Here is a 14,427-nt window from a genome sequence, read left to right as displayed (position 1 = left end):
CCGTACATTCGGCCAATTTGTTACACCTAAGAACAAGACCCATAAAATAATAAATCTACGATGTTATTTTTGGTCAACATGACGAAAATGTGGGTTTACAACTTTATATTATGAAAAAGACTCTTGATCTGTTGATTGACAATGTCATACCATCATCAATTAGCTGCATAAACCTGAGTGGAGCTGCTGCAGGTTTCTGGTATTTTGTTTCGGACCAAGATCACATTTGTCTTTTATGTATTACATATACAAAGTCCACGTAAGGATGGACAGGTCAAACAAACTCAGGACTTTCACTCGGGACAGAGCTGTTTGTGTCCCATGTGAAACCAAAAGTCAATGTGGACTTGTTTACATAATGTACATGCTCAGATTTCATGCTCAGATTTCTGAATGAGCTGAAGAGATTTTTAGTTTTCGGGTTAGGAGAGCTTAAAAGTCCTGCCTGGACATGAATCCTCTGATCCTTTCTACACTTTGACTTGTAAAATTACCTTTGACACTGACGAACATCATTATGTGTAACTCGTGACTCAATTCAAATGGGATAAAAAAAGGATAAGTCTTTCCTCGTTGACTATCGTTCTTATTTCTTCCTAATTAAGCTCCCATGGTGATCCAACGGAAGGAGTGGGACCTCACTTCTCTTTGGTCCACCATGTTTTTTTAAATTAATTTGCATAATATGAAAAACTGTTGAATGAATAGAACTGTGTCAATTTTTATTCTATCAACCCCAAATTTGGTATGCAGTATTAGGGGACTGGAATACACATTTCTACTATAAATGAGCAAGATTGGTGAAAATCCATTTCGCCAAGGGTGGAGCTTAGCAGTAAATTGGCCATTACTCACTAATTTGACTAATCATCATAACATTTGTAATATATCTCCAGTCCAACATAAGGAATTGGCCTATACAACGATTTTGAAGTCAGCCAATAGGAAGTGCCAAAAATACCGCAAATGTGTACTGCAAAATTTGGTGGACAGAACTACAACAATATGGGCACATATGCTCTTGGGGCGAGTATTAAATTAGAGCTGAAGCGTCAAATTGATTGATGCATGGGGGCATAGCCTATTTAGCATTATATGCTACATTTCTCAAGTTATTGTATGCTGAAAGGAGTTAGAGACATGAACATTTTCAGCATAATTGATAGTAATGTGCTAATACTTCCCATAAAATATGATTCCATTTGGCCTGATGGTGGCACTATAACTTAGGCCAACATTTGGAAGGGCCACTTCCCTCACACAGTGAGTCTGATTGACTCAAACATGTCTAGCTCAATGTGTTCTACATCTTCTGCCATGATGTTTTTTGCATAATGTGAAAACAGTAAAATGAATAGAACTTTGTGGATTCTGAGTCTATGAACACAAAATACAAATTGGTATAGAGCCATGCGGAACTGAGACACACATTTCTGCTATAAATGAGCAAGATTGGTCATAAAAAGTGGCCGCATCAATCAAAGCACTTGTTAAAAGGTGGGGCTTAGCAGGGAATTACCCATAACTCAGATTCTTCCAGAAAAATCCTGCCTAAAATAGATGGAGACATCTGACACCGAGACCTGAACGTACAGTACACTCCAAGTCTTGTTAAAACCAATGAAGGGGGCGAATAGCGGCACTTATTGAAATGCTGCATGTAATGACAGGTAGTGACCTAGAGGTGTCATTGTTCTAGCCGAAGAGAGCCGAAGAAGACAGAGAGACCGGAAGTTGTTGTTTTTCACGCTGGCAAGTGAATAAACCGAACACAGCGAGAACTCACGTGTGGTTGTCTTCTTAGTATTACTATATGCCTGTAAAGGATATCTACAGAAATTACATGGTGTCAGAATAGCCTGCGTGTCGGTACAGAAGACATGGCGAAGGTTAGCTCGCCGAGCGAGTTTAAGTTTTAGAGCACAACCGAATGGCCTGAGTGGAAACAACGATTTCGCTGCTATCGGTTAGCCACGAAGCTAAGCAAAGATGATGGTGAGATTCAAGTAAGTTGGCTGATCTACGCAATGGGCAGTGAAGCTGAAAAGATATTCAGGTCATTTGAGTTTGAAGATGAAGATGATAAGAAGGACCTTTAGGTGGTCATGAAAAAGTTTGACGACTACTTTATTCCACCACGCAACATCATACACGAGCGGGCATGTTTCACCAACGGAGCCAGCAATCAGGGGAAACGGCAGAGATGTACATCAGGACATTATATGAATTGGGAGAGCACTGTCAATTCAGAACTACGAGGGATGAACGGTGAATAGTTCCAGGGTACCACCAGCTGAGGGGGATGTGATAGATGGAAAAAGCTGCTTACTTGGCCCGAGGAAGCAGTGGAAATGGGTTTATTGAAGAGGATGGATGAGGTCAGTGGTGGGTTTGGATCAAGTGGGCTATTGAAAACTGAGCCAGTCAGAATAGCCCTGCGTGATGATGCCCAGCCATATGCAGTGCCAACAGCCAGGCGGATACCCCTACCACTGGTACTGCTGGGAAAAAAAGGAACTGCAGGAGGATGAGGGCATAATCGAAACCGCTGACAGAATGGTGCGCCGCTATGGTGCCGGTACTCAAACACAACAAGAGGGAGGGCCGCCTCTGTGCAGACCTCAGGAAACTGAACAAAGCAGTGAAACGGGAGAGGTACGTCGAAGACTCTGGCCGGCCTAGAAGGGGCAGAGATTTTTATGGACGATATTTTGATTCATGCAGAGACAGAGGAGCAACACGACCGACGCCTGGCAGAGGTGTTGAAGGTCATCAAGGCAGCAGATCTCAAGTTGAACCAGGCAAAGTGCAAGTTCAAACAGAGACAGATTCGCTTCCTGGGTCACCTAATCGACGAGACAGACATCAGGGCTGACCCAAACAAAGTCACAGGAATAGGGAACTTTCCACAGCCACAAAATGTGACAGAACTCAAAAGATTCTTAGGGATGGTTAATTATTTTGCCAAGTTCATATCTTATCTTAATCTTAATCCTTTATTTGATAGGGACAATGCACATTAATGAACATCTGCATTGAAATAACAAAAACAGACGTAAACACGCTGGATTATAGCCACAGGGCTAATTTACATCCGTAGTCCCCAGACAAATTACAGAAATACAGAAATTATAACATACAAATCTAAAAAAAAAGAAAAAGAAAAACAATACAAAAATGAATAAATACAAGCAAAAGTGAAATAGTCACTTAATGGTTACAAGACTGGTTTGCTTTAAGCCACACTTTAAGTTTGGTTTTAAAAATTATTAATGTCGGACATTCCCTAACAATGATGGGGATACTGTTCCAGAACTTACCAGCCTTCAGAGACAAAGCATTTTGCCCAAAGGCTGTTCTTCTAAAAGGCACCTTACAGTCGCCTCTAGAGGAGGCCCCTGTCCTGGCACCACTGTGAGTCTTTGTTTTAAAGAAGTCCGACATCGGAGGAGGGGCTAATCCATTTAACACTTTGTACACAAAGCAAGCATATTTGAAATGTTTAAAATTCTCCATACTTACAAATATGAAAGGACATTGTCTTTTTATCAAAGACTTTTGTGGTGGCAAAAGGGGCTTGAGAGTGGTTTTTTGACTATATGATGATGTGATGTTTAGATTTTTAGTAATGCTCATTCAGTTGTACTGCATGTACCTTTGAATCTGTATTCTCATATTCTGCAAAATATAATAAATGCTCAAAGACCAGACTTTGGTTTAATTCTCAAACAGTCTTTATGAGTTTTCATTTTTATCATTGATATTTACTAAACTCTGCTGCTGCAGGAAAAATTCCATCACACTTTTAAGGCATTTTTATAGAGCGATTCTATTAATTTAAGAGTCTTTATACCAGAAAATGTCCAACTTGTACAACAGTATTCAATTTGTGATAAAATCATACAATGTAAAAACAGTTTGGCAGCCCCAAATGGTATAAAAGGACGAATTTGTTTAAAATTTCGTAAATTAAATTTCACTGTACTCGATATTCTTTTTATGTGTTTGTTAAAACTTAATGTGGAATCAAGAGTCACACCAAGGTGCTTAAATTCTGAAACAACTTCTAATTCTACTCCTCTTAAAAATACACCAGATTGTTTTATGTCTCGGGACTATTTCGTGAACATCATGCAAACTGTTTTTTTGGTATTAAGTAGCAGACAGGATTTAAAAAGCCATTCATTTACAGGGACCAGGGCAGAGGTCAGGATAACAGAAGCCTCAGAGCTATCAACAGTGGCCCACCCACTGTACAAGCTACTGAAAGGAGACACAGAGTGGGTGTGGGTACCTGCACACTGAGAGCCATTCAGGAACTTAAAGACTGCACTAGCCACAGCTCTGGTACTTACCTTCTACGATGCCAACAAGCCCACCATAGTGTCAGCAGACGCCAGCAGCTATGGGCTGGGCGACGTTCTACTCCAGCAGCATGGAGATCACTGGAAGCCCGTGGTCTACTGCTCCAGACAATTAAGTGACACGGAGAAAAGGTATGCGCAGATTGAAAAGGAGTGCCTGGCAAGTGTGTGGGCCTGTGAACGGTTTGACAAATATCTATATGTGTTATGGTCTGGGGATTAAAGGACCCAAATGCAGGGAGAGGCAGACAGGAGAAGGGTTGAACACGAAGATTTATTTAATCAAAATACAAAAACAAACCTAGGGAGTCCTGTGAGTTGCAGCAGGTAAAAAACAATAAAAGAAAATACCAAGGGAATCCAAAAACCAAGCAGGAAGAAACAGGAAGCACAGAGACTGACGGGAGCTGACGCAGACACATACAAACTGACCGGCCCAGGACACAAATGGACACAAACTAGCAGGGCAAGGACACAAGCAGACACAAAACGATCTGACAAGGGCAGTTCAGGTAGCAAAATCTATACTGAGACAGGAGGACTCCCTTCGGGGGGAGGGGGGTGTGAAATTTATTTCTGATTTATTGTTGCAGAAAATGCACTTTGTTGTTTAGAACAGACCAGACAGAAGGAATGTAAAGGTTTTGTAAAAGTATGAACATGAGGAATGGTTATTTTCATTAGCCACCATCAAGATCTGAAGTTAGTAACACAGTTAAAAACAAGAAATATCGTTAAGCTAAAAAATTGTTTATTGCTTATACTATCAGTTCAGGTTAACTAAGAAGGGCAACATCTTTGAGGGGAGAGATGTAATGACAGGTAGTGACCTAGAGGTGTCATTGTTCTAGCCCAGGGCATTGAGAGCCGAAGAAGACAGAGAGACCGGATGTTGTTGTTGTTCACGCTGACAAGTGAATAAACCGAACACAGAGAGAACTCACATGTGGTTGTCTTCTGAGTATTACTGTATGCCTGTAAAGGATATCTACAGACATTACATGCATATATTGTAGTGATACAACAGGTGTGTGCTTGGTATCACCACTTTTTCTATACAGGATTAAGATTCAACTTTGGATTCAACTTTATTGTCATTGTGCAGAGTACAAGTACAAAGACAACAAAATGCAGTTTGCGTCTAACCAGAAGTGCAAAAAAGTGCAATGTGATATACAACGTATAGACTACCACTAGGAGCACAGTGTGGGAACAGGAAAAAAACACCTCAGCAACAATATAAGCACATAACCAATACAAGGGCACACAAGACACGCAATGGGGGAGGGGAGTGTTGGGGGGCATGGGGGAAGGGGTGTTGGGGTGCAGGTAGTCCAGCACAGGCAAGCAGACATCTGGTCCTGCAGCCAAACAAAGGCGCTGGTCACAGACCCGCCCGCCTAGAAGCGGGTAGAAGCGGAGAAGGCGCTGGATGGGGGTTGGGGGGTGGTTGCATATCTGTATATATGTAAGAGTTTGTGTGTGTGTAGGCCTGAGTAGTCAAGCTACGTCTGGCCCCCGTAATCTGGTTTTCTCAGTCCGCACGATTGTCATTGCGATACACAGCCGGTTGCCATGGAGTCAGCCTTGAAACAGGACCCAGTCCGAGTCAACAATCAACAGGTGTCTGTGGGAATCGGGTAAGGAACACAAGAGTGTGCCTCGCTGCAGTGCTCCAGGGGGAGTGATTATTCAACACCAGCCTCGGCCAAGGCCAGCGCTGGTTCAGGGAGCCAAAAAACATAAGATTGGAATTTGTTCTTCCTCAGGGCCAGGAGCCGCAGTTAGTCACTCTTGACTTCTCTGAAATGTCCCCTCTGGTCTCCGTATCGATCAAATTTCCTTGCCAAAACCGTGAGTTTCCCCAAGATGTTGTCCAGCCTATCCAGAGCTGACAGTCTCTCCAAGATGGTATCCAATTTGTGGCCCATGGTGTTCATAGTATCCAATTTGTGGCTCATGGTGGTCATAGTCACAATTTGAGTTCCGACAGCTCTGCCCACAGCTTCAACCATGACGGGCAGCCTGGTATTTTGCTCTAACTCTAAGCTTTATCAAAGAGGAGGGTTTTAAGTTCATTCTTAAATGCAGTGACAGTTTCTGCCCCCCGAACCCAGACTGGGAGCTGGTTCCACAGGAGAGGAGCCTGATAACTGAAGGCTCTAGCTCCCATTCTACTTTTAGAGACTCTAGGTACCACAAGTAACTCTGCATTCTGGGAGCGCAGTTCTCTAGTGGGACAATAAGGTACTATGAGCTTTTCTAGATATGATGGTGCTTGACCATTTAGAGCTTTGTAGGTCAGGATAAGGATTTTAAATTTAATCCTGGATTTTACAGGAAGCCAATGCAGAAAAGCTAATACAGGAGAAATATGATCTCTTCTCTTAGTTCTTGTCAGACCACGCGCTGCAGCATTCTGGATCAGCTGGAGAGTCTTAAGGGACTTATTTGAGCAACCGGACAGTAGGGAATTACAATAGACCAGCCTGGAAGTAACGAATGCATGGACTAGTTTTTCAGCATTGTTTTGAGACAGGATATTCCTAATTTTGGCAATGTTTCGAAGATGAAAAAAGGCTGTTAAATATAAATAAATATTCTGAATGAACCATATAGACAGATACAGTGCCTTGCGAAAGTATTCGGCCCCCTTGAACGTTTCGACCTTTTGCCACATTTCAGACCTCAAACATAAAGATATAAAACTGTAATTTTTTGTGAAGAATCAACAACAAGTGGGTCCCAATTATGAAGTGGAACGAAATTCATTGGCCATTTCAAACTTTTTTAACAAATAAAAAACTGAAAAAGTGGGCGTGCAAAATTATTCAGCCCCTTTACTTTCAGTGCAGCAAACTCTCTCCAGAAGTTCAGTGAGGATCTCTGAATGATCCAATGTTGACCTAAATGACTAATGATGATAAATAGAATCCAGCTGTGTGTAATCAAGTCTCCGTATAAATGCACCTGCTCTGTGATAGTCTCAGAGGTCCGTGTAAAGTGCAGAGAGCATCATGAAGAACAAGGAACACACCAGGCAGGTCCGAGATACTGTTGTGGAGAAGTTTAAAGCCGGATTTGGATACAAAAAGATTTCCCAAGCTTTAAACATCCCAAGGAGCAATGTGCAAGCGATAATATTGAAATGGAAGGAGTATCAGACCACTACAAATCTACAAAGACCCGGCCGTCCCTCTAAACTTTCAGCTCATACAATGAGAAGACTGATCAGAGATGCAGCCAAGAGGCCCATGATCACTCTGGATGAACTGCAGAGATCTACAGCTGAGGTGGGAGACTCTGTCCATAGGACAACAATCTGTCGTATACTGCACAAATCTGGCCTTTATGGAAGAGTGGCAAGAAGAAAGCCATTTCTTAAAGATATCCATAAAAAGTGTCGTTTAAAGTTTGCCAAAAGCCACCTGGGAGACACACCAAACATGTGGAAGAAGGTGCTCTGGTCAGATGAAACCAAAATCGAACTTTTTGGCAACAATGCAAAACGTTATGTTTGGCATAAAAGCAACACAGCTCATCACCCTGAACACACCATCCCCACTGTCAAACATGGTGGTGGCAGCATCATGGTTTGGGCCTGCTTTTCTTCAGCAGGGACAGGGAAGATGGTTAAAATTGATGGGAAGATGGATGGAGCCAAATACAGGACCATTCTGGAAGAAAACCTGATGGAGTCTGCAAAAGACCTGAGACTGGGACGGAGATTTGTCTTCCAACAAGACAATGATCCAAAACATAAAGCAAAATCTACAATGGAATGGTTCACAAATAAACATATCCAGGTGTTAGAATGGCCAAGTCAAAGTCCAGACCTGAATCCAATCGAGAATCTGTGGAAAGAACTGAAAACTGCTGTTCACAAACGCTTTCCATCCAACCTCACTGAGCTCGAGCTGTTTTGCAAGGAGGAATGGGAAAAATGTCAGCTCTCGATGTGCAAAACTGATAGAGACATACCCCAAGCGGCTTACAGCTGTAATCGCAGCAAAAGGTGGCGCTACAAAGTATTAACTTAAGGGGGCTGAATAATTTTGCACGCCCAATATTTCAGTTTTTTATTTGTTTAAAAGGTTTGAAATATCCAATGAATTTCGTTCCACTTCATGATTGTGTCCCACTTGTTGTTGATTCTTCACAAAAAATTACAGTTTTATATCTTTATGTTTGAGGCCTGAAATGTGGCAAAAGGTCAAAAAGTTCAAGGGGGCCGAATACTTTCGCAAGGCACTGTATGTACAGTGTGGTAATATTATAAGACAGTGAACGTCAACTGGCGGCCCACGGGCCACATCCGGCCCGCCAAAGCTTTTAGTCTGGCCCGCAGAATAATCATGAATTCACAAAATGCGTTCTGTTATTTATCATTTCAAGCATTTAGAGCAAAAACCCAGCCCCCTGTATTCACATCTCTATTCACATGCCGGGGTACAGCGATGCCCGAGCTCCGAGCTCCACACACACAGCTGAGCCGGGATGTGTGTGCGTTAAAACACACAGCACCTGACTGGGAAGGATACAGAGAGAGTTACCAACGGCCGCTGGGGCAGATGAAGTCACGCTAGTCTCTTTTCTGTAAATAGGCTACAATAAAACCTTCGTGAGTAAAAAGTCAATACTTATCAATGCACTCACCTGTGTAGACCGGCATCAACATGTAGAAAGCAATATTTCAATCTGTTCAGTCTGCTCAGTCCACTCTCCGCGCTCGTTATGTTCGAGTTCTTCATTCTTGATGATGATGATGCTGGTTGTATTATTTTGCAACAGCATCTTTCATTGCAAATGAGGCATACATGCTTATCAGTCCATTCATCATTAAAGCTGGGCTTTTGGCTTTTCCACATCAACTTTTCCCTTCAGCCTCTTTGACAGTGACACGTTTACCTGACAACCACGTTTCTTTCTGCAAGCATTTTCCACCAATCAGGATGCTGCATACTACAATATTTTTTCCATAATCACAGACTTTAACCATCACTCCTCAGTGAACTCTATCCTAGTCTGAGATCTTTTTCTACTTAAAGAGCCAGTTATCATTATGGAGTTTCCATGTTTTTTAGGAGTTTGCTCACACTAATACATGTAAAAAAAATAGCATTGATTCAGTAAGAAAGTGAACATTTCGAACAAGAATAGGCGTATTAGGTATAAATTCATTTTATTTCAAAGTCCGGCCCCCAGAGTGTCTGCTTAAAAAAATTCTGGCCCTTGAAAAAATGTAGTTGATGACCCCTGTTATAAGAGTAGTAAGAAAAACTGTATGTGCAGGATGAATATTATGAAGAGCAGTAGAATATGGCTATGTATAGGTGTAATTACAGTATGTAATTTTTTTTATAAATAAATAGAACAGTATGGGTGGGATAGGGTAGTGCAAATTGTCCGTGTGTGTGTGTGGGTTGCTTAGTAGGTTAATTATAGGGCTGAACGATTAATTGCATTTGCGATAATATCGCGATATGTTAAAACGCGATTTCTTAATCGCAAAGGCTGCGATTTGGTCTCGATTTGATGACTCGCAAGAGCAAATCAGTCTGCACTACGCAGAGAAAGCATCAACTTAGCACGCTAACGCTACACTGTACCTTGAGCTGATCTCTGTCATTCAAACAATTCTGAGTTGAAGTTTAAAACTTTTACAGCCATTTTAATAAAATGAAGGGTTTTGTTTGGGCTCGAGTCCATACATGCAGTTAATGGATACAGGCACGCAGAACTGAAGGCTCAGTTGGCAACGAGCTAGCTCTGATTAGCGGTTAGCTCCGGTTAGCGGTTAGCTCCGTTATAAAGATATAAAGATATGGGTGGAGGAGCTGCCACTGAGAGGGGTAACAATCAGACTGATAAATGACCGTTTGGGGAGCTTTCACAGCAGCGTGGCCGCGGTGTTTCAACGGTTTTATTAGTACAGTTAATCCCACGGCAAGACCACAGCAACTAACGTAACGATAGCCTCTCTGAGCTAGTGCAGTGTTGACGGTGTCGGCACGCAACTTCACGAGGGGGAGGGGCTGGAGGCAGCTCCTCTCTGTGCACTGTAAAAAATATATATGTGTGTGTGTGTGTGTGTGTATGTATATATATATATATATATGTATGTATGTATGTGTTTTTACTTATTTAACTGTCTAGTGTGTAATTGTGTGTTGTTCATACTATAGGCCTACAATGATTTATTGTTTGTCTTTGTTGAATAATACAGAAGACAAAGAGCTTAAAAAAATAATCGAATATCGAATTGCAATCGCAATATTTGGGGAAAAAATCGCAAATATAATTATTTTCAAAAATCGGCCCTAGTTAATTATCACCGGGATGCAGAGTTAGAGTTCAGTAGAGTGACAGCCGCAGGAAAGAAGCTTCCTCTGAACCTGCTGGTACGGGTGTGGAGAGACCTGAAACGCGTCCCGGAGGGGAGTGGGGCGAACAGGCTGTGGTTGGGGTGAGAAAAGTCTTTGATGATGCTGCGCGTTAAGCAAGCCCTGGATGGCCTCGATGGAGGGGAGTGAGGAACCGGTAATGCGTTGGGCTGTTTTCACCACCCTCTGCAGTGCTTTCCGGTCATGGGCAGAGCAGTTGCCATACCAGACTGTGACACAGTTGGTGAGGATGCTCTCGATGGTGCAGCGGTAGAAGTTCACCAGGATCTGAGGAGACAGGTGGACCTTCTTGAGTCTCCTTAGAAAGAAGAGACGCTGGTGAGTCTTCCTGATCAGGGTAGAGGTTAAACCATCGGAAGTGGTTTTGTGAAGCTTTGTGAATCTAGAAATCGCTCAACGCTGCTTGCTGCTTTGACTTTTGGTGATTGGGCATCTGTTTAATGCTGCTTGTGTAGCCGGTCTGGCCTGACACTCCCTTAATCTCGGTATGCGTAGTAATGGACGACAGACATCTTCTGCTTTGCCAGTTGGACGGGGGGGGGGGTTATTTCGTATACCTGTGTACAACACACATTTATCAGTACAGCAGCTCTGGATTCCCACACGCACACCTCTCCTCATCATAGCGTACCGCTACTCAGGAACACGTGCAGTGTTCTTATTCAAATAATGTAACAAAATACATTTCAATGTGATTGTATAGTCAAAATGTCATTATAGAATCAAAACAATTTCCCCACATACCAACTGCAATTTTTATATTTCATTAATAAATGTAAAATATAAAAATGAACAAACAAAAAAACTACATATATAAAAATAACATTGTCATCACAAAAAACAAGGGGAGTACTCACATACCTGTGTACAACACACATTTATCAGTACAGCAGCTCTGGATTCCCACACGCACACCTTCAAATGACAGGGAGAAAAGAGCCAGCACATAAGAATCCACACGTGTGCTCTTCATTAAGCTAGCCTGAGAGAAGCGAGCTAGCATCTCACACAAAAAGTGCCACAAACAATAAAACTGTATGTACACATTCAAACAAATATCGCCATAACAAAGGACAAAGCTCGTGACAGTTAAAGTGTAGCAAGAACCTCTACTTAACGGTTTTAACATGTTTTAAGTCACTTTGAACCAGAGCGCTCCGATTGTCTTACCTCTCCTCATCATAGCGTACCGCTACTGAGGAGAATAGCGCCGACAACACAGGAAGTGACATCACCAACAGGAAACTGGTCACACCACCAGAATAAAATTAACAAAATAAAAACTCCCCAAAATAAATACACACAAAACCAGATTTATATGAAAAATAAATAACAAAATATCAACAAACATGGATTTTTGGTGAAATATAACAGTTAGAACACATCGGTAACACTTGCTGCTTTGACTTTTGGCGATTGGGCATCTGTTTAATGCTGCTTGCTGCTTTGACTTTTGGCGATTGGGCTGCTTCCTGGGGGCGGCTGTTGCTCAGGTGGTACAGCAGTCGCCCACCTATCAGAAGGTTGCTGGTTTACCCAGGCCCTGCTGCCCAATGTCAAAGGGAATTGCATCCCGATGCTGCGCCATGAATGTGTGTCTGTTTATGTGCTAAGCAGATGGCGCCTCATATGGCAGCCTGGGCCACAGTGTATTAATGCGTGTGAACGGTTATATCTACAGAATTACATAAACTACTAGAACTACAACCTTCTATTGGCTGAGAAAGGGGTTGAACCCTCGAACCGCCGCTTGCAGATACTTTATTTTATTGTCTTTATTTTGGCAGGTGTGACTTAGTCAAGATTCATCGTCTGCTTTACGTTTACCAGAGAGTCTTTGTAAGCACTTGTCTATGTTTTGCTGCTGTGCATTTATTTTTTACATTCAGCCAATCTCATTCCTGGCCCCCCTTTTTGTGTCAGAAATGTTTTCTCAAGTATAAAATGTATTATCTTATGTAAGAAATGTTTTATGTTCGTTTATAAATTAAATGTTTAGTTTTGTGTATGAAATGTTTAGTTTAAGTAGAGTATGTTGTGTGTGTAGACATTGGACTGGAAGCTTTGGATGAAATGTCTTTTGTGTTGGTGTCATGTAACTGTGTGTGATGGGCCACTTAGTGACATGACTTAATATAGCATTCATACAGTAACTCCATGTATTGTGTAGAAGAAACAACAGGTCATGTTTTGTTACTTTCTGTGTGAAGAGTCTGATGCTGTCGGAGCTCCCCTGATGGATGGAGGAGCAGGAATGGAGCCTGACCTGTCGGCTGCTCCTCCTTCCCTGGAGGAGCTGACGGTCCGGTCCTGTCAGTCCACACGGAGCCCCGAGGAACAGACATCCAGTCGGACCACAAACACCTCACAGCTCACAGCTCACAGCTCTGCCCTCAGGCGAGACGATTGAGAAACAGCTCTCGAAAGGAGGGGTATGTTGAGATGTTATCACAGCTGAGGGTCTGAGAGATTATTTTCTGTATTTTCTATATGATTAGTTGTATGGTCTCTAAAATGTCAGAAAATTGTGAAAAATGTGGATCAGTGTTTCCCAAAGCCCAAGATGACGTCTTCAAATGTCTTGTTTTGTACACAACTCAAAGATATTCAGTTTACTGTCACAGAGGAGAGAAGAAACTAGAACATAGTCAAATTTAACAAGCTGACATCACAGATTTTCCTGTTTTTTTGTTGTCTCAAAGTTGAAAAACTGACAAAAGCCTATTTATTTATTTTATATACCTATAATTAAACATAAAAGTGCAGAAGACTTTAAAGATCACTGTCTTAATGTAATTAATCAAATGGGGAAGTTATTTGTTAGTATTATATATATATTTCCCTGTTCACCAGTAGTGTCCATATAACATGGGCTGCAATGGGAAACTATGGAATCAACGATTTCAGTATTTATTCAATACTTTCAACCACTTCAATCCTTTAGGACTTTTCATGTTACAGAGGAGACTTTTATGAGACTAGATCCGTTAAAAGAGTTTGTGTTGCAATTTGTTTGGGGTCATGTTGCATAATGCCTGTACTATGAGAGAAAGTGTCAGAATGTACAGTAGGTGAAGTGAGCGTGGACTCTTTCTCTGATTACGATGGATTCAGCCTGAAGCGAAAGACTGAAGATGTGAATGTAGATCTAAGTTTTGCAATGTTTCTGAGCTGCAGTGAACACATGACAGAACCAGTTTTGGGATGTGCGACTGTTTAAACAGACCTGCATTCTTGCACAGGCAGAACATCCGCAGAGGAGAAAGAAATATTCAGATTGTTCCAGTAAAGTTACTAATACCAAACTGTAAAAATACTCTGTTACAAGTTAATGTCCTGCATTGTAAAGGTTACTTCAGTAAAAGTCTGTAAGTATCATCAGGAATATGTAGTTAAAGTATTAAAACATTGTAGAAAGAGTAAAGGATCCAACCAGTTGTGTGTTTAGTGGTCTAATCATCTCAGCTGGACTTGTAGGTCGTTATATTGTCGGCTAGTTTACTTTAGAATCAAACATCAGATGTTATAAACTACATGTGTTCTGTGTGCAGGAATCTTAATGTGTAAAGTAACTAGTAACTAAATCTGGAACAGATGAATGTAGTGGAGAAAAAAGTACAATATTTCTCTCGGAGTAGAAGTAGAAAGTGGCATGAAAA

This window comes from Perca fluviatilis, chromosome 15 (genome assembly GCF_010015445.1).
Source record: "Perca fluviatilis chromosome 15, GENO_Pfluv_1.0, whole genome shotgun sequence".
Classification (NCBI taxonomy): Eukaryota; Metazoa; Chordata; class Actinopteri; order Perciformes; family Percidae; genus Perca; species Perca fluviatilis.
This window is presented reverse-complemented; position numbering follows the sequence as displayed.